We start from the raw sequence: 24583 nt of genomic DNA, 5'->3' as shown, positions 1-24583 counted from the left end.
TAGCTGCACGGAAAGTTGCCGCCTCCTACTGGCGCGTCCGTACCCGCTCAACTGGTGGTGTTTGTTGTTTGGAATCGGAGTCCTCTGTTTCCATGTAGATTCTCTGTGACCGTTAAAGTGACCGGGATCACTTGTGCATGGCTGTTCACGCCGAATCGTAGGATACCCAATCTCTTTCAGCAAGCGGTATAAATTTCAGCGTCGGTGATAATCAATCACTCCTCGTATTGACACAGCACTGAAATTGTGGGACTTAACGCATTCCTCTCAGCTAACGAGGAGAAGTAATTTTCGTTGTGTAAGATTTTGCAATATTTCAATCAACATTAACGAACTGGGTTGGAGTTTTGCAGGTGGCCAATGATAATTTATCGTTTGTGTTATGAAGATTGAACAGCATATTCTGTCAGTAGAAGCAGCTATTGGGGAGAGCAAAATTTTATTATTAACTTGTCTGTTATCAGTACATGAGCGAAATCAGGCTTCGGATGGACTGCTTTAATGTTACAGATGCAACTTTCTGTGACTCTGGTTTGCTGTTGAAACGACGCCAACGCCGCTGATGACTAACTTGTGCGGAGCTCCCACTCTCAGAGGCCTAACGAGGGGAGAGGGCGACAGTAGACAAGTATGATGGAACGCAAACCGTTTGCGTTATAGTGCACAGAAAATCACGTATTTTACGTGCAGTTCTTTGTAAATTTACTAAAGAGTTTTAAAAGTTTCGTAATACTTAGATGCGCATCATTTATTGTAACATACAGTGCAATTTCTGCATTTGTTATCTTTTAGCAGCACATTACTTAAAGCTTTCTATGCTTCGCCACTGACCTGAGCTGTGTCCGTTGCCGTTTGTCTCAAATATCGGATGAGAAATCAACACTAAGTAAGACACGCGATTGTAACTGAGTATTTTCAGGTACTCAGCACGAAGTCTATACCAAGAGACTATTCACTGACTTCATATGTATTCCAGAAAACAATCTCTTGTAACACTGACAGAAGAAGTGCGTGTCAGCAATTAAATGTTGGTCAGCCCTCAGGACAGGTCAGAGCTCAACCTATCTTTTAGTTGACAAAGACATAATAACTTAACTGGCTAAGTTTATGATAAACCCGAAAGTTGGTTTGAAGGAAATAGTTGTTTATTAGTGTCCTGTTCAGGATAGGAGAACTATGTTGTAATGGAAAGATTGTAATACGCACACCTCCACATCTGGCAAAATTTAGGCACTGTTCGCTATTGAAACGAGCTATACTGAACTATGTTGAAACGAAAGTTTCTAAGGAGCGCACTTAGTTTAATTTTAATAACTGTCACAATACAACAGGAAGCTGGCGAGGCAAAGTTTGAATGCAGGCAGAAAAGGATGGCTTAAATTTTTCTGGACTGTATTGTAACACCGTCGGAGCTGAGTTAATGTAACCGACAATTACATATTAGAATTAAGTGGTAATAGATGAACGAAAGTATTTGTTTTGAAATAGAGAGCGATATGCGCAGCGAATCCCTGCAGATAATAAACTATTTTTCAAAATAGTAAAATGACTTCATGTTAAGAACGTTTATAAAACAACGCGGCAAAATTTATTTACTGAAGTGGATGTGATTTTCAGTAAATTTCGTCCTAGAATTTACTCTTGAGGAACGCACATGTCCAACACAGAGATAATTAAAAGATGGGCACAGTATAGTTACAAAAGGAGTTTTTACCTTTATCTGTCAAAGGGAAATACACGATGACTCGAAGTTTGAAGCTTCACGAATATTTAGTGGTTTATAAATTAATCACGCTTTCAGATAGAAAGTATGGATAAAGAAGTATTACTTTCTAGCAACAAGTGTAACAAAAATAAAATAAAATATCAAATTTCCCCACTCCTAATGCCTGAAAACGTAACTGACGCGGTCAATATTCGTGTCAACAAATGTCTTCTTTTTCTGCGGGGGTACTGTAAGTTCGATACTTCTTTGGTTAAGGTTAAAAACGTTTAGAAACATAGAGCGGAATTAAAATTGGTGATGCCGGTCAGATCAAACAATCGCTCCGTCGCATCGTACCTGTTTCTCCCTCAACCGCGCTTCGTGACGATTTCAGACAACTCGTGCAAAGTGGCTGGATGTGTCGTACTGTATCTTCAGTGGATTCACATTGTGATGCCTAATAGGTCCGAAAGACGTGTTGAAACTAGACATAAATTTATATCGACTCGATTGTGCGAGAATAGCGCTCCGTCTATTTATTTGGCTCCGTTTCCAAAGCATCGACTAGACGACGACGACTAAGAGATTTAGAAGTCTAAAACGGAGATGTGGAGTAATCTGGTATGCTACTCGTATGCTGTTTATAAGAAAAACGCACGGCAGTAAGAGGTTGTTTCCGGATACCTTACCTGTAATGGACATTAACGTTGAAACTACTAGGAAGTAAACCGCTAAAAATAAAAAAAAATTAACCCGAGCGGGAATAGAAAAAAAGCTAGGTTAACAAAAAACTCAAAAAAAGAGGTTACTAAGATGGTACTTAGCGTCAGTGGTAATCAGGTGTACACACGGGAAATTAAGTAAGTTTCCGAGCAGTAATCTCTGAAAGAGTGGCGCCGATGTCGGAGAGTCGATAATAGCGGGCATTAGAGAGAACAAAATATCGGTTGCGGCGGCTGGAATTTGTGTCGGCGGGCGTAATGGCCGGCGGTTAGTTAACCACAGACGCAGACGAGATGCGACAAATGAGGCTGTGCTGTGCCGCTGCGGGGCGGGGGCGGGGGTGGGACCCAGCCAGGCACCGCCACACCTGGTCGCGGGCCGCCCCAGCATGAATACCTAACGCGGCCGCGAGCTGGGTTTTAACTGCCGCCCCCGCCACAGCGTGCGGCCGGTGACTTACAAAGAAACGGCACCCACGAGTGTGCTACACGCTCAACTCGAGCCCACCCAACCTATTCTTTGGTTCAGGCCTGTTACCCCGCCTAATTCTCTTCCTAGTGATATTCTTTCTTGGCAATTCGAATCAATGTTTGCTTTCCGCCTTTTTTAATATTTAAAAGGTTTCAGGCTTGGTCTAATACAAGATACAGAATCTGGGAGGTAACCCAGCGGTTACAGGAAGGCTACGGTTTAATGTATACATTTGTGTTGCCTGTTGTTTGCTCCTGACACGACAAATGATTAATAAAATAATTTCCAATTGATACGGATATAATTAATGTAATTATAATTAATATACAGTATGTACAAGAACCAAGAGGAAAAAGGAATGGAAGGGCAAGAACAAAGTGCTCGGACACGAAGGGCTGTAAGACAGTCACACAGGAACCCCCGCAAAAAAACAAAAAACAAAAAAAATTAATCGTAGGATAATGAAATTTTGTAGAAACATTCCTAAGGGCGTGGTGGAAAATAAATACTGAATACGCCATTCAAAAAACACATTTTATTTTCCACATGACAGACTAATATTTGTTAACTGCGTAAAATGTTTACGTTTCAGGTTACAAACATCGCTCAGTTTTGCGACCATCTACATCGACGACAGCCTGAAACTATGTTCGCAGCCCTTTTAGAACGGTTGACCGTGCAATATTCAGCTGCCGCGGCACAGTTCGTGCGCTACTTGAAGATTGTACATCGGGTATAGCATTCTCAGCCATGGCGACAGTAAGGTCTTCAACAATTTCTGGCGCAGCTGGTCGTCGGCCTCTTCCAGGAGCAACTCCCAATCACCCCTTAAATCGAACCTCTGAATTATGTTCTTCAACCCCTGTAAAAAATGGTTCAAATGGCTCTGAGCACTATGGGACTCAACATCTTAGGTCATAAGTCCCCTAGAACTTAGAACTACTTAAACCTAACTAACCTAAGGACATCACACACATCCATGCCCGAGGCAGGATTCGAACCTGCGACCGTAGCGGTCGCGCGGTTCCAGACTGAAGCGCCTATAACCGCTCGGCCACTCCGGCCGGCTTCAACCCCTGTACGGAAAGAGAAAGTCTCTGCATACCTTTGAAGAGTCGATACGAAGAGCAGCACCACTGTTACTATTGCTGTTGTTTTGATAAAACAGCTTTACAAGTAAAGTACTGCGCAACTTGTCCAGACCCATGCTGGCTCTCAGCAACTGCAGTGCAAATTGATGCTTGTGTCTCAACCCTGTGTCACCGTACCAGTAGGAACGCAACGGCAAGAGATGACTGCTAACAACGCAAATCCTACAGCGCAAATTCTGAACATCATTCCTATAAAGCTGGGTACCCATTCGGTAAATAGTTTTCCGTCTATGTTGACTGAAGTAGCGAAAGTATAATTATATCCATCTATACCCCGAACAAACAACGACGGAAATAAAAGAAAGGTTCAAGATTGAGATGCTGCTACCTCAGTAAAGATAAAGAAGAATTACAGAACCAGTTGATTGGAATGAATAGTCTAATGAGTACGGAATATCGACTGAAGCTAAACCGATAAAAGCCGGAAGTAATGTGGGGCTGTAGAAATGAGATTAGCCATAGAGATAAAAAATGTTGGCCACAAGCTAGACCAATTGAAGGCATTCTGCCACCTTGGGAGCAAAGTAATACATCATGGACGAAGCAAAGAGAACATAAAAAGCAGACCAGCACATGCAAAGATGACATTCCTGGTCAAAAGAAGTCTACTAGTGTCGAACATAGGCCTTAATTTGGCCTGTGCTGAAACCGGAGAAGGTGACAATCGAAGCGTCTGAGATGTGGCGCTATGGAAGCATGTTGAAGCGTAGCTGGACTGATATGGTAAGAGATGAGGATGTTCTCCACAGAATCAGCAAAGACAGGAACGTTGGGAAAACACTGACAAAATGGTTCAAATGGCTCTGAGCACTATGGGACTTAACATCTGTGGTCATCAGTCCCCTAGAACTTAGAACTACTTAAACCTAACTAACCTAAGGACAGCACACACATCCATGTCCGAGGCAGGATTCGAACCTGCGACCGGAGCGGTCACGCGATTCCAGACTGAAGCGCCTTTAACCGCACGGCCACACCGGCCGGCTAAACACTGACAAAGGAGAAGGGATAGGATGGTACGACACGTGTTGTCAAGGAATAGCTTCCACGGGACCAGAGGCAGCTGTAGAGGCTAAAATCTACACGGGGAAACACAGAGTGGAATACATTGGCGCAAGAGAGGTACAAGTGGCAGGCCGCGCAAAACCAGTCAGAAGACCGATGATTTAAAGAAAAAATAAAAAACGGATACCATCAGAGGCGGAGCATTGCCTCAGTTGGACATGCCTGGGGGGGAGAAAATGTGTAGTTTCACCATTCACCTCAAGTGACTGAAAGAAGTCATGACAAAACTGCCAGATGACGGTTTGACAAAGTGGTTCAAATGGCTCTGAGCACTATGGGACTTAACTTCTGAGGTCATCAGTCCCCTATAACTCAAAACTACTTAAACCTAACTAACCTAAGGATATCAGACATCCATGCCCGAGGCAGGATTCGAACCTGCGACCGTAGCGATCGCGCGGTTCCAGACTGTAGCGCCTAGAACCGCTCGGCCACTCCGGCCGGCGAGGGTTTGACACTCTGTAGTGAGAATACGAGTCAGGAGCCCGAAGTATTGAGCTATCTCGGGTCGAAAGAGTGGGAATCACGCTAGTAATAAAGAAAATAGGTACTTTAGAACCGGTATATACATAGTATAACATCAGTAAGTTTCAGCACCCCTAAAACTGATGATGTGCAAAGAGCAATATTTTTCCATAAGATCAACGTGGAGAACACCAGGAAGTTTACCATAGTATTTATCTGCTCTCATATTGATGAGTTTAACTCCAATAGCAGATGAGGCAGCTACTTCGTAAACATTGATACTTATCGGTAATGATCGGAATGTGAACAAAACTTTTGAAAAAAAAAAAAAAAAAGCGATTTCCAATATTTTTTGTCTTCCAGCAATCAAGACAACTTAAGTCAAATTGTGGCACGACAAACAGATTTCGATATTTTTAATTTTGGCAGCAGGCAATCCTTCTTTTAATAAGGATTACTAATAAATTCTTTACTCCTGCGACTATAGTGACTGAGGTGTTATCCCTTTAACCACGTGTTCTTAGCTGCACTTCTGCTGCGCCAGCAAAAAATAAACTCTGCGCCATCAGTTCTCATTTCTGGAATTGCTGCATCAGAACGGTTAGTTCTCACAAAAGCAAGGATTTCGCTGAAATCTTTCATCTACTTGAGACGGCGATTTCGCAACAACGCACTATCGTTCATGATAACGTCGAATTCAAGTGAAGAAAGGAAGGTCGATCAGGAGGGTTTAACGTTCTGTCTACGACAAAGTCGTTAGAGACAAAACACAAGCTCGGACTTAGGAAGACTGTGGAGGGAAATTGGTCGTGCTATTTCAAAATTACCAGCCCCATTTTCGCCTTAAGTGGTTTAGGAAAACCACGAAGAACTTAAATCTGGATGTCAAAAATGGCTCTGAGCAGTATGGGAATTTACTGCTGAGGTCATCAGTACCCTAGAACTTAGAACTACTTAAACCTCACTTACCTAAGGACATCACACACATGCATGCCCCTAGGCAGGATTCGAATCTGCGACCGTAGCGGTCGCGCGGTTCCAGACTGTAGCGCTTAGAACCGCTCGGCTACACCGGCCGGCTCTGGATGTCCAGATTGGGATTTCAACCTACGTATCGCAGAATATGAGTCTACAGTCTTATCAGACTTCAAGAGAAAATGTTTCTAAAGGTGGAAAAAGTAGGAGACTGATAGGTGCAGAAATATTATCGCAAAAAATTATTCAAGGAAACAAAAAAAAACATTAAAAAAACTACCTGACCCACTGCAACAAAAATTATGTTATCATACTATTGTATGTTCATTACTGAGGCAGAATTTACGTGTTTCTAGAATAACAGCGCAAGTTGCACACTTGTGCCTCAACACTGAACGGCTTTCGGATGCAAACTGCAGCCTTAAATACGTTCTGTCTATTATTAGCTTACGCCCCGCATAGATAAAATTCTTAATCAACGTTAACTTCTTCAGAAAGGAGGGATAAACCTCAAAGAACCCGGCAGAGAAATGAGATTCGGCGAGTTGCTGAACCTTCTCCAACGCAGGCGGAGTCAAATGAGGCGAGGTGCCAGTGCTGGCTGGCTGGCTGGTACGTGTCACCGTCTCGTGGTTTAATTTTGGTCGCCGTCCAAGACAGAGAGAGTGCACTTAGAAAGCTATTCATCTCCCATTCCGCCTGCCTAGCACAAGGATGTCCCATTAAACACGCGCCGAAGCGTCGCTCAAAGCGTAGACATTCATTCCATTTCTACAATTTTGCAACCGGAAGTTCAACACGTTAGAAATTCCTTTCTTGTGCAGTTACGCTAGAGGAAGGACATTTGTCTATACCAGAGGTTCCCAAACTTTTCCCAGACGGAACACTTTCGGAATACTCGTATTTCGATGAAACATATTTTAAACATTAATAAAGTTTAAAAAGTGACAAAAATCTGTTTTATTCAGTGATTACTTCAATTTTAAATCATAACTAATAACGGTAAAATGATTGTAAAATGTTTTAAAAATAATTAGTATCGTCAAAATATCGAAGAAATTCGCCATGTTATTAATAGTTTTTCGCGGAACACTTATTCACTTCCGGCGGAACACCAATGTTCCGCAGAACACAGATTGGGAAACCGTGGTTTACACCAACTGTTACACTTTGATGACTTGTAGCTGTAACGCACATTTGTCTGATGACAAGAAAAAAAAAATGGAAGCAACATTTTTAGCGTCGGAAAAGAATTCATGCAGTCTTCGCCGTGTCAGATCAGTGACGAGTGACGACACCGATGCTTTCTATTACTTCCTAAATACATAGCAGCTCGCTTTTCGAGTTTTATCGCAGTCAAAACGATGATACCATTGCTCTGCAATGCTCAGAGTTAACGTATTCACCTTCTGTCAGGCACTTAAGTGTCATTTGCAGAGTATTGATACAGATGTATATATATATGTATCTGAACTATTGTGGTTTCTTGTAACTGTATACATGGATGTTTCTGGCCTAGAATTATTGCTGCTCGTTCGACTCCCGGGGACCTCGTCAACAAATAAAGTGTGATGAACTCTACCTCACGGTATCAGGAAACGGTTGGCGAAGAGGAATTCATAAATAGTCAACCAACTGGAGTTAGGTGGAAGACGAACAGTGGCTAGTGGGTACCTTAAAATATGCGATACAAGAAAAAATATATATAAAGCGAGTAAGTAAATAACAGAGATTAACCTGATATACAGCCCGTAACCGAGAGCATTGGACAGAATTTGCTATAAGCACAAGAGCTGAAAACTTATGAAATTCATGCCTTTGAGATAATATACATCGTCTAGACGTGACGAGTTCCACAAGTAGAAGAGTCTTTTCTGTCGTGAGTTTTATCGACATTTCCGTACTGCAGTTGGGCTATCGTAGCAATAGAAACAGACTGTGAAATTCTTGCCAGTTTCATAGCATCAGATCAGCTTATAGGGACAGTCTTACTGTATGGCCACAAGTATTATTCGATCATTCATCAATACTCATTCAGCAAAACAAGGAAATGTGTGTGGGAAGTACTGCATTTGCTTCCCGTGTTCGTGACGGACGAAGAAATCAACAAATACACACTTCAATATCCTGGTACAGTGAATCACAGAAGTATTCGATCACCCTCATTGTCCTTGAAATGTTAAGTTCTTTTAGAACATTTGAGACCCACGAGAAGCAATTGCCGGTCCATTCTGTAGTGTGAATATTGTCTGACAATGTACCACAAGCAGGTCGCTGTATAATATAATTAACTACATGAAATGTATATTTGTACTATAAGACACCACAACTTGCAGTCGCTTTATTATTCGGGCACATTTCGCATAGGCTGCGGTGCTGCTAGCTGTAGACCGAGCAGGCTCATTTTGTGCTGCGTTTCCCTGTTGTTAACGTGCATGGTGCACAGTACGGTGGGGCGGAAAGGAAACAATACGTCGTTTGAAAAGAGAGAACTTGTTATTTTCCATCATGTTAAAGGACGTTCCGAAAGGCAGATTGCCGCATTGTTACCAATAAGTAAGACTACTGTAGGTGACATTATACGAACATCCAACAGAGAAGATAGAACTGAAGAGAAACCAAAAACAGGGCGACCAAAGAAGCTGAGTAGAAGAAAGGAAACTGGAGTAATAACAAAAATTAAAACAAATCCAAGGTTGTCGGCAACGAAAATTGCTGCCGCAGTGCAGCAGGAACATAGGAATGACGTGCACCCTGAAACAGTCCGACGAATTCTGAGACGAGGGAGATGTAATGGTTGAGTAAGCAGGAAGAACCCTACGATAAATGAGAGGAATAGAAAGACACGACTGGACTTCGCGAAGCAGCTCGCAAATATAAGTGTCAGTTGGTGGGACTAAGTAATTTTTGTCGATGAACGTCAAGTGCAGATGTTCTCCTCAAATGGAAGACCTATGACTTGGAGAAAACCACGTGAACAATTTCAATCGAAGCATCAGCAACCCACAGTTAAACACGGTGGTGGAGGTGTCATGATTTGAGGTTCCATGTCGTCATATGGGGAAGGCGAATTAGCATTCACTGAAGGTACAATGGACAAGCATAAGTATCTGAGCATCCTAAAAGAGAACTTACCACAAAGTGCTACAAGTTTCGGGCTTTCGAGGACGTTCAGATTGCATCAAGACAAAAGATCCGAAGCATAAAGCGGATATTGTGAGACTATGGACGCTGTATAATTGCCCTAAGGTTTTGTATACCCCTCCTCAGAATCCAGACTTGAACCCAATAGAAAATCTTTGGAGTGACGACAAACGCCAGTGACATCAAAACAAGTTTTAAAGGAAAGAATACTGAAAATGCCGACATGTCCTGATTATACGCGAAAGCTCGTTCACAGCATGCCTAAACGCTTGGAACAAGTGATTGAACTAAAAGGACTGCATACAAGGTATTAAAATGTACAAGGTTGTGATTGTTATATTCACCGCCCGAAAACTTTCGGGGCTGTGATAGAGGATATGTTCCTTTATGTATTATTGTTTATGTTGTTTGAGTTACGTTTGCAAATAAGAAAATGCTGTTCTGCTATTTATTACATAGTCCTATACCATTTTGTGCCGAGACTACTACTGTAACATGTGATGCCTGTATATAATGAAATAAAAATACAACACTGGTGGCCGAATACTTTTGTGAGTCACTGTAATTTACGTGCTACATTTATATGCTGCCGTTCGGTGTGGAGACGTGACTTAGAGTCTCAATAAAAAAAAAATTGTGCACTTCTACAGCAGAATACATACTGGCTGCCTCGTGTGGTTCCTCTATTGTTCAGATATTCTCCACAGCGAACCCTATTAACTTCTGCTCTGATTTACAATTGTTAGATAGGATTTTTATCACCATGAACCCGTAACGATTTTGGAAACACGAACACACTAATAGGAAATGAATCAATAATTGAAAATGTTCCCAGTGAGCGAAAGTAGTGGAACAAATGAGGATAAAATGCCATCCGAGTATTGCGAATGGGCGGTGAGCCTTTACCGTAGCAAATAATGAAACCGATCAGAACAGAATAGCTTTTTGGAAACACCATGGATGAGGCAGACTGACGAGTCATAACAGGTATTACTCATAAAATTCGTGGTACTGTCAGGTTAGCAACATTGCTTTTCTGGTCTATAGCGCCTCAATCTTAGCTCGGTTACGGAAAGGGCACTAGGCAACAGTGTCTCATGCGACAGAAATCACAACTACAACACTCTGTAGTCCGTTGATCACTTGTTAGATTGAAAAATCGCTGCCTAATTTCGCATTAACCTATGAGTCTGCACTAAGAGTAATGAAGAGCTGACGGAGAAGCGTGTGCGCTTCCGCATACCAACTCACATGCTGCGGCTTCTTCTTGGAGCAATTTCTGCTTTGATTCTCTGAGTTTGTAGTCTATACTGAAGTGAAACAGAACGAGAATTTTTGTTTTACGTGCGCGCACGGAGAACAAAACTGTCTCTATTTCTGAGAATGACATAATATAGAGCGGCAGTGTTATGCTACTGTGATAAGACCAGTTGATCTTCCTGACTACTCCAAAGATTCAGCATATGACCTTCGCTCAACTATCTGTAAACACACAACTGGTTTACTTTTCTATCTTCGCTTTTCAGTTTAGTCCGTTACAGACTTCAATTGGGCAATGCATTCGCGTACCAAACGCGCCTCTATCTAAAGTAGACAGCAGTTACGAATTAGACACAACAAAATGGACGATTATCATTTCTCAAGGAAAAATGTCCGATAAAAAATGCTAAGAAAGCCAAAAGCGATATACTCTGAACATAGGAGAGGCGACACCAAATTTTGAACGTGTTATCAGGATTTTAGCTAATTTTGATACAAACAAAATCAGACAGTATTGTAGCTTTTAATATAACGCTTGAAACGAGCAGGTTCCCTACGCGTCGCTCTTGATTGTTTTCCAATAAACTGATACGTCAAATGCAGAAGTACATTGAGTGTCCTATCGAGCAATGTAGTAGCACAGGCTGTGCGGTTACAACATTCGTTATCTAATAAAAAATGCACTTTTGTCTCTGATTCCGCCGCGGTTTCACCGGATCATTTTATGAATAAACGCAGTATGAGTTGCCACGTTGGGATTTATTGATTTCGAGAACCGTTTGTCTACGTCTGACCGAAGTACGTCAAGGCACTTTAACATCTGCAGTCAGGCAGCTTCAGGGATGGGATGATTTTTAAAATTTTTGTTTAGTTTTCACAGAAGCTCAGTTATGTAGAAGCCAGCTTCGAGCAACAAATCTAGCCTAACCATTCGGTCAGATGTTCTTCCCGATGCAAACAAGTAGTTTATTTCGCAAATCAGTATAGTTCAATAAACCGATCGTTGTACAGACGTATTCCACAGAATATAGTGTACAGCTTGGGCCACAGTGCCCAACAATGAGTGATTTCCTTGTAGGTTTTCAATATGATATTCGCATTAACTTATGAAATTGCTTTTTCTTTTTCTTTCTTTTTTTTTTTTTAAAAAAAAATAGGTATTTTCAGTCCTTTTCGTTCATCGATTTGGATATAAACCAGTCTTTTGAATTCAGAATGCTTATTGAACAACCGCGTAATTCTAAGGTAGTGTACTCCATACGTGGTCAAAATTGAGTCAAATTCTCATTAAAGAGACTGTGAAACCTCAGACTGACTGAATTACGTAACGGAGATGAACTGTTTGCTGCAATGTAACATTAGCTTCTGTTCTGTAATATGCGTTCTTTATTGCTTATTTGCTATTTATGCATCTTACATACACTTTCTTCTACCGTTATTGTACCCATGAAGTATGAGTTTTTGGCTGCCTGATGTTTATTGATTCCGAGAAAGCATTTGCCTACTTTTGGACACTTGAGAGAAACATCTATAGTCACACAGTTTCAAAGCTGAGATAATTTTTTTCTATAATGGGTTAACGAAGACCGCCACTGTGTCGTATGTAACTCAGGGAGCAATTGCAGCAACCAGTCACTATTTACGTTATGGAATTTACTTTATTCTCATTTACCGACATCGGCTGTTTTGACACTCATACACTGAAGGTGCACATGTAGGACCTCGTATCTATTTTACGTAACCTCAGTGTGTGAAAAAACTTCAAACCGGAAAAGGACAATAAAATTTGACGATATAAACAGTGAGTGGTGCAGCGAAATATTGTTGACAGGTTTGGCTCAACATTACTCACACTAGTCGCATCGTTCAACTAAATCAGACTGTGCACACGATAAAAGTGACCCCATCGTAATTGCTATCCAAATTAAGAAATTTGCTCCTTATACGAACTGCCGTCACTTTAAGAGGGTCTTCATGTGCTACGCTACGGATTCCAGCTTTAAGACTAGTCTATCCGGCAGTTAAATATTGCTCACAGGTTTGGCTCAACATTTCTCACACTAGTCCTATCGATGTCTAACTCAGTCCAACTCTGCACACAATAAAGGTGACCCCCAACTTATTTGCTGTCCGCGTTGAGCAATATAACTCTTCCCCATCTGTGGCGAGAGAAATCGCTCGATAGAGGAGTCATAAAGATGGAGAGTATTTTTGTTCTACAGATTTACCAACACTTCGCCAACAGTGAGAGTGTAAGTAGGCTGTTTAGGTTTTTATGTTGGTAACGTCACGTAGCGCTCTGTATGAAAATCATAGGCTGTGCTGTGTGCAATCTGTGGCTGGTTCGCATTGTTGGAATATTCGCTATTGTAGTGTTGGGCAGCTGGATGTGAACAGCGCGTAGCGTTGCGCAGTTGGTGAGCCGCCAGCAGTGGTGGATGTGGGGAGAGAGATGGCAGAGTTTTGAGAGCGGATGATCTGGACGTGTGTCCATCAGAAAGAGTAAATTTGTAAGGCTGGATGTCATGAATTTTTATATATATATATATATATATATATATATATATATATATATATATATATATATATATATAATGACTTTTGAACATTATTATGATAAATTACATTGTGTGTTCTCTATCAAAATCTTTCATTTGCTAAATATGCCTATCAGTAGTTAGTGCCTTCAGTAGTTAGAATCTCTTATTCAGCTGGCAGTATTGGCGCTCGCTGTATTGCAGTACTTCGAGTAACGAAGATTTTAGTGAGGTCAGTGATTCATGAAAGGTATAGGTTATTGTTAGTAGCCGGCCGGAGTGGCCGAGCGGTTCTAGGCGCTACAGTCTGGAACCGCGCGACGGCTACGGTCGCAGGTTCGATTCCTGCCTCGGGCATGGATGTGTGTGATGTCCTTAGGTTAGTTAGGTTTAAGTAGTTCTAAGTTCTAGGGGACTGATGACCTCAGAAGTTAAGTCCCATAGTGCTCAGAGCCATTTGAACGATGTTTATTGTTAGTAAGGGCTATTCTTTTGTAGGGATTATTGAAAGTCAGATTGCGTGTATCAGTTTAGTGTTGATCAGAATACGTAAAGAGCGAAATGTGTGAGTACGTTCAGTTCTGCTTAGTTGTTTGAAAATCAAATATTGTAAGAGGTTTATCAGCACAGTAATTCATAAATTTTTCTAAGGAGACGTTTCAAGAGAACCACATTCTGCCGGCCGCGGTGGCCGTGCGGTTCTAGGCGCTGCAGTCCGGACCCGTGCTGCTGCTACGGTCGCAGATTCGATTCCTGCCTCGTGCATGGATGTGTGTGATGTCCTTAGGTTAGTTGGGTTTAAGTAGTTCTAAGTTCTAGGTGACTGATGACCTCAGACGCTAAGTCCCATAGTGCCTAGAGCCATTTTTGTACCACATTCTGCTTTACATATCGAGCCCTAATCTATGCCAAAACTGTGAATGAAAATGGATTCAGTAGATCTCTGGAAAGGGGAATGTACCAAATAGGCACGCTCCTGTCTTTTTATAATCCTTTCTCACCACCGTACAACCCTAATTCTGCAGGCCTCGCAAAATCTGGTTTACCCCCGGCAGAATAAATTTAAACTGTGGAGGATGACATGTGCTGTCTCACTGCATACATGGAAGAACATAAGCTCTCCCAAGTGCGACTGTGGAGCTGCTAGACCGCTAATCACACATTTGAAGCTTGCCCAGTGACAGCCTCTAAACTGGCGACCGTGCCGATTTCCTGCATGTTACCGAAAATACGGTAGAATATTTCAGCAAGAAGGACATTCGGCTGTAGTCGTGTTTCCGTATAGTTTGTTCTTTTGCATTTTTTTGTATTTTGCATCTTTTTTACCGGCCTGTAAGTTTCGTATGCGTATTTAACTTTTCTATTGTTTCTATTAATTCGCGTCATGTAACACGCCATATGCTAAATCAGTAAATAAATATTTTGCTTCTGAACAAAAAGTTATTTGGCGCGGGTGAGATAGCTATGACAGCCTGTAGTACAGAGCTGGCTGTACGGTGTTTCTCGGTCGCTGTGCCCCGAGCACGGCCGGCGCGCGCGGTCGCTCTCTGGGAGGACCAGAAATTGGCTGCCTGCCTCTGGAGCGAGGGCAGAGCCGTGAGGGACACCGGAGCAGAGTCGTGTGCCGGCGCCGCGCGTGCCCGTGTCGCCAGCATCCCGGGAGCGTGCCAGTCGCGTGACCGAGCACAGCCACGGGGAACCTGTTCGGCCGCACCGCCAGCCGGTGACGGCTCCTCTCGCCTCGCATCGCCTCACAGCCACCGGCAGCTGCGCCGGAAGGGTGCAGCCGTGAAATCCAGTCTCAAAGGCAGAGTGCGCCGAGCGAGAGCCGCGCCTCTGGCTAACTCTGTCCGATAACTAGCGCGTGGCCCGGGCCCTCTGGAAAGGCGACGCAGACTGGCGGGCAGATACTGCGCCGCGCTTCTGCTGCAGATAACACTACCTAGCGAAACCCGCCTCACATTCTGACTCATCCTTCTCTGAACATTTTGCTGCCTCTACAGCGCTGCAAAACAGGATGTCAGCTGTGAAATTGCTAATGACGAAGTCTTTTTCGCAGAGCATCAGAATGACATGGTTAGAAATTTCCGCAGAGAATATCGACAAATGATGTTTAGCCATTAACTGGCCGGCCTGTGTGGCCGAGAGGTTCTAGGCACCTCAGTCCGGAACCGCGCGACTGCTACGGTCCGAGGTTCGAATCCTGCCTCGGGCATGGATGTGTGTGATGTCCTTAGGTTAGTTAGGTTTAAGTAGTTCTAAGTTCCAGGGGACTGATGACCTCAGAGCCATAGTGCTCAGAGCCATTTGAACCATTTTTGAATAATTAATTGAGAGAAGATGAAATACCAATTATTCAAAAACAGTCTTAATCGCATTTATTATTATTATACCGCCAACCGGTTTCAACCCGACGTAGGGGTCATCTTCTGGGCTTTTACACCTTTGGTCGACTGCTGGTGGTGTTACTCCTGTCTACATAACGGCAGGAAACTATGAATCTATCATAGACTATGTAGACAGGAGTGACACCACCTGCAGTCGACCAATGGTGTAAACGCCCAGAAGATAACCCCAACGTCGGGTTGAAACCGGTTGGCGGTATAATAATAATAAATGCGATTAAGACTGTTTTTGAATAATTGATTAATAATATTAATCGCTGCTTCACCTCCACAACCATGTTGTCCAAAAAGAAGATGAAATATTTGGTCAGTGGAGGTGTGTTTGAGTGTGTCAAAAAAATGGTTCAAATGGCTCTGAGCACTATGGGACTCAACTTCTGAGGTCATTAGTCCCCTAGAACTTAGAACTAGTTAAACCTAACTAACCTAAGGACATCACAAACATCCATGCCCGAGGCAGGATTCGAACCTGCGACCGTAGCGGTCTTGCGGTTTCAGACTGCAGCGCCTTTAACCGCACGGCAACTTCGGCCGGCTGAGTGTGTCACGACCTGGCCTTAGGTTTTGGGGTAGAAAAATCTGTGAGCTCTTATAAACATTTATAAGTCGGTTTTAACAATGGCGGGTCCAGAAAATGTGAAACAATGAGCCGCAATAGCCAGACAAGCAATCAAACAATTAAATGGATTTTTATCAGTCCAGAAACGAAGATCATGGTATTTAAACTTCCCGGCATCCCAGTAGATGAATACCGGGCTCGTTACCCTGTTCCGATACACGAACACGTAACACATTTGCGCACAGAATTTGCTCTACTCGCACACAGAATACAAGACTGATCACCTTAGCTGTTTGGTCTTCTGAACTAGTGATCCAGCATCAGCAGAAACATGGGAATTTACTGAAAGAATTAAAAGTAACTTATGATGACCGTTCAAGTCCTTGTCCGGCCATCCAGATTTACATTTTCCGTGATTTCCCTACATCGCTGTAGGCAAATGCCGGGATGGTTCCTATAGAATGTTTCCTTCCTCATCCTTCCGTAATCCGAGCTCGCGCTCCGTCTCTAATGACCTCTCTCCAACGGGATGTTAAACTCTTAATATTCCTTTTTTACTACGTGGTAAATTTAAAAAAACGAGAACACTCATAAGAGAATGTGCCTGGGCACCACTTATTGGATACAACCGAAGCAAAACCGATGTGATCGTATCGGCATGTGTGCCGTTAGCGCGTGGATAGATGCCTAAGAAGTTGACGCAGTGGGTTACTAGAACAACAACAACTAGTACTACTACTAATACTAGAAGTAGTTATAGTAGTAGCACATGGAAAAATGGAGTCAGAATAACTACATCTGGGAGAAATTTTCAGTATTGGAAATGTGGGAGACTTCTGAAACTAGAATGCAAGAAAGAACTACGATGTATGTAGAAACGCAGTTTAAAAACCTGTGAAATATTTTGCTGTGTAAAACAAAGGCCGTTATCTGACTAATATTTTTCCCACTCAACTGTGTATTTATAGTTTTAATTTATTTGCAGTCGATTTGTAAAAAGCCACGGCTTCATCGACAGGCACTTTCGCAGTGTTATTGATGTCCTAGACCAGTGCAACAAAAGCAACGCCGTTGAAACCATGGGAGCGAACAGGAACGACACTGTTACACGCTGAGGAAAGGCAGCATATGTGGAAAGAGTACACTGGAAGCGTTTGCGAGCGGGAGGAACTGTCTTGATGGAGTCACACTGGACGAGACGGGGGTCGATATGGAAGGCGTCGGGGATCAGAGTCGAAGTTCAGCAGAGCTTTGCAATACTTGCGATCAAACAAAGCGGAAGGCATAGCTAACATCCCTTCGCAATTTCTAAACTCATTGGGGAAATTCGCAACCTCACGACCACTGAAGCTGATTGTTAGAATCAGTCTGGGGAGGTACCATGAGATTTTTGGAAAAATATCACACACACGATCCTAAATACGAAAAGGGCAGATAAGCGCGAGAATTATCGCACAATCAACTTACACAATTCACTCATCCAAGACGCCGGCAAGAATAATGTACAACTGAACGGAAAATTAAATAGAGGACCTGTAACATGGCAAACAGATTAGATAGGTAAAGATACCACAGAAGCACATTTGCTGTTGCGTTTGATAATGGAAGCAAGTCTTAAAGCAAAATCAAGGCACTTTCACAGCCTTTGTCGGGTACAAAAAGCGTCGGACAACGTAAAAAAGTGCAGTTTCTTCGAAATTCTCAGAGATAATGGTGTAAGTTATAGGGAAAGGTAGGTGATATACAGTATGTACATAAGAAACCTATACGGGGCAATGAGAATGGAAAACCAAGAACGAAGTGCTCACATTAACAAGATTTGTAAGACAGGGATGCAATCTTTCTCCTCTACTTTCCGATCTCTGCATCGAAGAAGTAACGACAGAAAGGTTCAGAATGGGATAAAAATTCACGGTGAAAGAATATCAATGACAGATTCATTGATACATCCCTATCCTCAGTAGAAGCGAGAAATAATTGCAGGACATATCGAACGAAATGAACAGTCTAATAATGAAGTACTATGGATTGACAGCAAACCGAAGAAAAGACTCAAGTAATGAGGAGAACCAGAAATGAGATCAGTCAGAAACTTACCACCAAAACTGGAGACCACGAAATAGAAGTAGTTAAGTGGCTATGCTACCTTGGAAGTAAAATCACGTATGACGGGCGAAGAAAGGAGAACACAAAAGGCAATGGCCAAGCATCGGCAAAAAGGACACACCTGGCGAAGAGTAGTCTACTAGTATGTAATTAGTGGAAGACATTCCTGAGGACGTACGCTTGGAAGTGAACTGTGGTCTGTGCGAAAACCGGGAAACAAGCGGCTCAAAGGGTCTGAGATGCTGTGCTGTAGCAGATGCCGAAAGCAAAATCACTTTATCTGTTGCTGGGAATAAATGGCAAGCAGAAGAAATACTTCAAACATCTGACGGCTTTTCATCTCAAGCTCGAGTATTCAAAAGATGTGGAGTATAGAGGAAATTCGGTACATTCTTTGAAAACATAGAAAGGTTTCCACCAGCCGCAGATATGGTGCCTGCTGAACTTGACGTGGTTGGAGGAGCACACTGTAGGAATGCCTGGCACTTGAGATGTAACTGAGGCTGGCCATTACAGAACAAAAATTCTCTGACGCCGTGTCACAGGAAAACCTTCGAGTGGAGAGACATTATCCAGCAATTACTAATTCGGATCACGGGCGTCCACGCGGAAAAATTCCGATCGCGAGTTTAAAATTTTAGCAAAGCGTCAAAATATCGAGACGAATGTGAAGCATATTGTTTCGTTCCAACTTCATATGGCAAAGTAGCTGAAAGAAGGGACGTACTAGTAAAAACTGTCAGCATTGCGAATACGGAATGTGCAGAAAATTTAAGCAAAGACAAGGAAATAATTTGAAAAGCTGTCTTCTGAAAACAAGAGTGTTTTAGAAATATTACTTACTAACAAACGTCAAAAAGGTAGGGCTACTAGACAGCTTTGCGATGATAGACATCAAGGACAAACGTTTTGTCCGGTAAAAAGAGATGAATTTGTACTGCTGGTTATGTTTCTGTAACGAGGTACCGCACCATACAGTCGAAACGTTAGGTTTTTTTTCGCGTCAGACAGATGGTGTGCGTACTTCGTGGTTTGTGAATGTGCTATCGCCCACACACAACAGGCTATTCATAGAAACAATAGCTGGCAAAATATGGAGAAAATTTGAATGTTTCAGGCACAAGGATTGTGTGGAAATCGGTTCACTATATCTTCCATCTAGATTAGGAAAAAATATATACGGAGGGAAAATCGGTACTGTGTTTGTGTGCGTGTAACTGGCTTCGTTTGAACCTGTAGTAATTTTTATTTTTGTCTTGAATATTCCAAATATGCGTCATTAAGAAGACATACGTAAGAATCGATGGTAACAACATTGCAATTTCTACGATCATAAGAACCGAACCCTCGCTGACAGTGAAGGCTAAGGTGACGTTACGTAAGTGTAAATGCACTGCAGGAACCGGCCTGCGTTACACCAGTCTCCAATCTGAATCATTAAGCAAGGAATACCTGAGAAAGAAGTAAAGAGTAAGATGGAATCAACTCCAAACGCAAGAATTTCACACAGTACCTGGACACATTATTACAATGTGATGGGTGGCAAAATTGTGCCAAAGTGACATACGATACCAGACTTAAGAACAGAGGACGCATAGTCATGATGCGTCACATACGTACCGGAAATATATTCCGCTATCATGAAGAGATAGGTTTTAGTGCATCTCAGCGAAACAGAAGTCGTGGACAGCGAAAGGAAGACATGTGGGTTGACTTCCCAGCCATAGACTGGTTTTTATTATCGTATGAGAAACTAGAAGAAAAACTGCAGTTAATACAGAATACTGTCCGCCGACTGATTTATGCAACACAGACTGCAAGCCAGTCACCTGAGTAAATGCCGATTACATTGTGCGGATGGCTACCACTACATTATACACACAAACACACACACATACACAAAACCGAGGATGATGAAAACATGAGAGCGCATTTGTACGAAAACTGTGCAGATACGACAAAACAATGACTTTATACAGTCTCTGTTTCTTTTGTAATTGCGCTGTTCACTTCCGCAGTTACTTTTAGTTCACACCGACTGTTGTCCATAGGTTAAAAAACGCGTGCAAAATAACGTTCGCTACGTTTCGCACGAGCACCGTACATCTTTTGACTGAATGGCGCATTTATAACGTGCTCGATCAAACTGTTGCTTCGCAACGAAGAAGCTCTCATTTTTGAAAGTAACTTTATTACCATCGCACCTAACGCAAGCCAGTGAAAAGAATGTAAATGCATCAAGGTGTATTGCTTGTTTGTATGGTTATGCACCACTACAAAGAGCTTCCGCCGTGTGAATAACCTACTATGACGCAATTAGTAAATTATAGAAAGATAGAGATGAGGGACAGTTTAGCCAGATACATGAGTGTTGGAGAGGGAAGACTTAACATCTTGTTGGGTAATGAGCTCGCTAAACACCGATATTCTTTGTATACTCTGGGTCACCTAAGCAATCTAAGCAACGTGGCGTCGTATTGAGCAACAATAATGAAATGTATTTGTGTCGAGTCATGTACTGTCACGCGATTGCGGTGCCGCGCACCGCAATTGTTTCTCAACAGTAGGTTTTACTGCTGGCGAAAATAAAGAAGGAAAATGACTATCAATGTGGCATCGAATGAAGCAAGGTTGATAGAGTGCTGTCCTTTCGTAGATTAGCTATGCTCTCTTAGTTGTAGTGCAGTTCATGCGGAACTGTTTGGTTAGTCTGTGCTCAACACGTTTAATCTGTCGTAGGTGGTGTATGACTTACGCAGGGTATATTTTTAAATGTTTACCAGTTTTTGCGTTTAGTGAACGTACATAGACTTCTGTGGAGAAGGGAAAAAGCGCTGCATGTAAAGTGAGTTATTAACACATTATGAATAGGAAGACGTTGCAAAACTGTCAACTAGTGTTAAGTAATTATATTCGAGTACAATATGCGTCTCTGGATGAGGGACGTAGAACATTTGTGTTGACCTATGTTCACAATCGCCTGATCGCTGTTGACATCCTATAGCCTACTAGTGGACTCTACGAAAATGGTATGTTCACATGGTTAATTTATTTCCCTCTATTTCCATAGAGAAGTACTATCATTGCAAGAAAGGAGGAAAAAAGCTATTGATATTAGCCATTTAATAACATTATAAATGGGCAAGAAAGCAAGTCTCTTGGATTGACTGCTTAGTTTACGCAAAAAGTTCTTCACATGGAAAAGGCTCATCGTCATTGAAAGAAAATGACCTTCACACAAGCCTATCTTTATGATGAAATTCGTAAAGCGCCAAGAGAACACGCAGGCGACAGACGACGACGGTACACCGATCTTCATCAAAGTGTAATTAATAGCATCGCGGTTTTGAACCCGTCGCCTGAAACGAGAACTCCAAGTTTTTAACCATAATAACTGATCTCAGATTTTGAACATAAATTATAAATTTGATCCGGCGTGGAATATTATTACTCACGAGGTTTGTTCTACTTCAGGAACTACTTTTCGCAAAGTAATCGCTAACTTCTCTTGCAATAAATTAACATCCATGAAAAGCTTTCGTCTTTAAACGTCTTTTCATACGGATGAACCGTACTTACACGGCAAAAGACATTGAGCGCTTAAGCGAAAATACTTGTTTCGCTGACAAGGAACCCCAACAATTATTAAGCGAATGTGCATAGATAAATATATATTAAAGAACCATAGATGTGAATCCATGTGTTGAGTCTGTGGAGTGCGACGGCAGTTTTTCGGAAGAATTTTACGGCACTTAACACAAGACGACATATCAACGGCAAGTTCGTGTAGCATTAAACGTGGTCAACCTTATGTGGCACATATTTCTTTGCTCATATAATGTGTGTGTGTATGTGAATACAATGGCAGAAATTTATGAAAGCTTGTTACTTCGAGAGCTGTGGTTCATAGTAGCACGTTCTTCAAAATTTCACGAACCACAATGACACCACCCGTAGCGTCAAAGTGGCGAAACAGATTTTAATCACAATCATAAAAAAACTGGACGATTGCCGGGTTCTTATGCAGAGGGAGGAGGTGCCACACGGTGAGAGAGAGAGTATTACGTACCTATCACCAGGAGCTTGCTACCTTTGCAGCAAATCATGCAACAACTCATCACTTTGTTGGAAAACGCCTTCTATTGGGGTCTGTTGAAAATCGTCTGCGCAGTATGGCTCCAAGACTCTTAAAGGTCACCATAATGTAATACAAATCACAAAATACGATCCCCACACGTCAATCATTGATGAACTCTTTGACACTATATACACAAGATAAAACTGGACGATTGCAGAGGGAGGATATGCCACACGGTGAGAGAGAGTATTACGTACCTATCACCAGGAGCTTGCTACCTTTGCAGCAAATCATGCAACAACTCATCACTTTGTTGAAAAACGCCTTCTATTGGGGTCTGTTGAAAATTGTCTGCGCAGTATGGCTCCAAGACTCTTAAAGGTCGCCATAATGTAATACAAACCACAAAATACGATCCCCCATCATTGAAGAACCCTTTGACACTATATACACAAAATATGTCTTCGCTGCACAATGATGTGGCAATAAAAGTAAAATCACTGTTGTTAAAACGCACAGTACGTTGTCTAACAGAGGCGATACAATATCCGTTTTGGGTAGGAGGATCGTATGGCACGTACGTTTTTGATGCAAAGTGACACTAGGCAGCAATTTTCGATTACTGGCCCCCGAGTGGAAACAGGACACAACCAACACCTACGCGACACGATAATAACGCTGTTTAATACAGGACAAGACAATGCACATCTGAGGGCACCTGTACCTGCGGAGTGCCAGGCGCGACATTAGAGAAGAGCACACTACTGCCGTGCGGGGGTCTCACACGCTCTCGGGCATCACCGGGTAGGGCGTCGGCGGGAGCGAGCGCCTGCACACGAGCCCCGACGCCACTCACCTTCGCACGTGAACTGGCCGTAGTGCTTGCCGCTGGACTTGTCGCCGCAGACGACGCACTCGATGTTCTGGCCCTTGTCCGAGGAGTTGGACCCGGTGCCGCTCTGCGAGGAGCCGACGACGATCTGCGAGCCGCCGCCGCCGCCCCCGGAGCTGGCCGACGCGGAGCCGGGCGTCGAGCTGAGCACCAACTCATCGGGGGCGGGCGGGGGCGGCGCGGGCGCCGGGGCGGCGGCCGGGTGGTGCAGCACGACGCCGGACGCGGGGTCGCGCCACGCCGAGCCCGCGCCCAGCGGCGGCGCCACCAGCGCCATGGTGCGCGGGAAGCCTAGCTCCAACGTGGTGACCGCGTGCCGGGCGCCGCGACGAGACGAGACGGGTTACAGCGCTCGGGCTGGGGCGCGCTGGCGGCGTGTGGAGCGTGTGGCGACGCAGGTGAGTCCGCACTGCACCGCGGTCGCGCGCAGACTGGCGGGGCGCAGGCGGGCGGGCCGGCGCGGCCGCGGCCGCGACCTGACCCCTCCCCCTCCCGGCGGCCGCGCCCCCCACCACGCGACCCGGCTGGCCCGGGGCCCCGCCCCCTGGCACCGCGGGCGCGCCACGCCAGAGGTCGCCGCCGCGCCAATGGCAGGTGGCGGCCCGCGGTGGGCCGGGCCAGCCGCCCGCGGCGCGCGGCACGCGCCTCGCGCCCCGCGACCTGCCATCGCTCCGGCGCGCCACTGGCGCCGCGGCGCCCGCCGACGCACGTCGACGCCGCGGCGCTGCCGTCGCCGGCGCAAGCGCCGCGCCCGCCGCCATTGCCGCTCTTTCCTGCGAGGGGGAAAAATTGCTTTGCCACGTCAAATGTCGCTCCCGTACGTCGATCGTAATGACAGACTAAGAGACAGTTGAGAACAGAAAGGGGGACGCTGTGTGTTTGCCGTTACGCGCAAATACAATACGGGTAGGATGGAAACCACTGTGCTGTTCCATAAAACGTTTCCCGTTAACATACAGTGTCGAGTTCATGTTGCCGCATCTTAATTCTCTCGCCATTTTACTAAACAACATCACAGTGAAATAAAGCGTATAATAATAAATCACA

At 43.7% G+C, this 24583-nt stretch overlaps 1 protein-coding gene across 1 annotated transcript in view; it reads right to left on the bottom strand.

Moving 5' to 3' along the window:
- Positions 1-23741, bottom strand: part of LOC124621836 (steroid receptor seven-up, isoforms B/C) — a 531170-nt gene extending 507429 nt beyond the window's left edge. Inside the window, exon 1 of the mRNA XM_047147279.1 lies at positions 23501-23741. The gene's annotated coding sequence lies outside the window, so the exon portion shown is untranslated. The remainder of the gene's footprint in view (positions 1-23500) is intronic.
- Positions 23742-24583: the final 842 nt, after the last annotated feature.

The sequence above is a fragment of the Schistocerca americana genome, chromosome 7, assembly GCF_021461395.2.
Source record: "Schistocerca americana isolate TAMUIC-IGC-003095 chromosome 7, iqSchAmer2.1, whole genome shotgun sequence".
In the NCBI taxonomy this organism is placed as follows: domain Eukaryota; kingdom Metazoa; phylum Arthropoda; class Insecta; order Orthoptera; family Acrididae; genus Schistocerca; species Schistocerca americana.
Note: the sequence above shows the minus strand (reverse complement) of the source record. Positions and strands in the feature narration are given on the sequence as shown.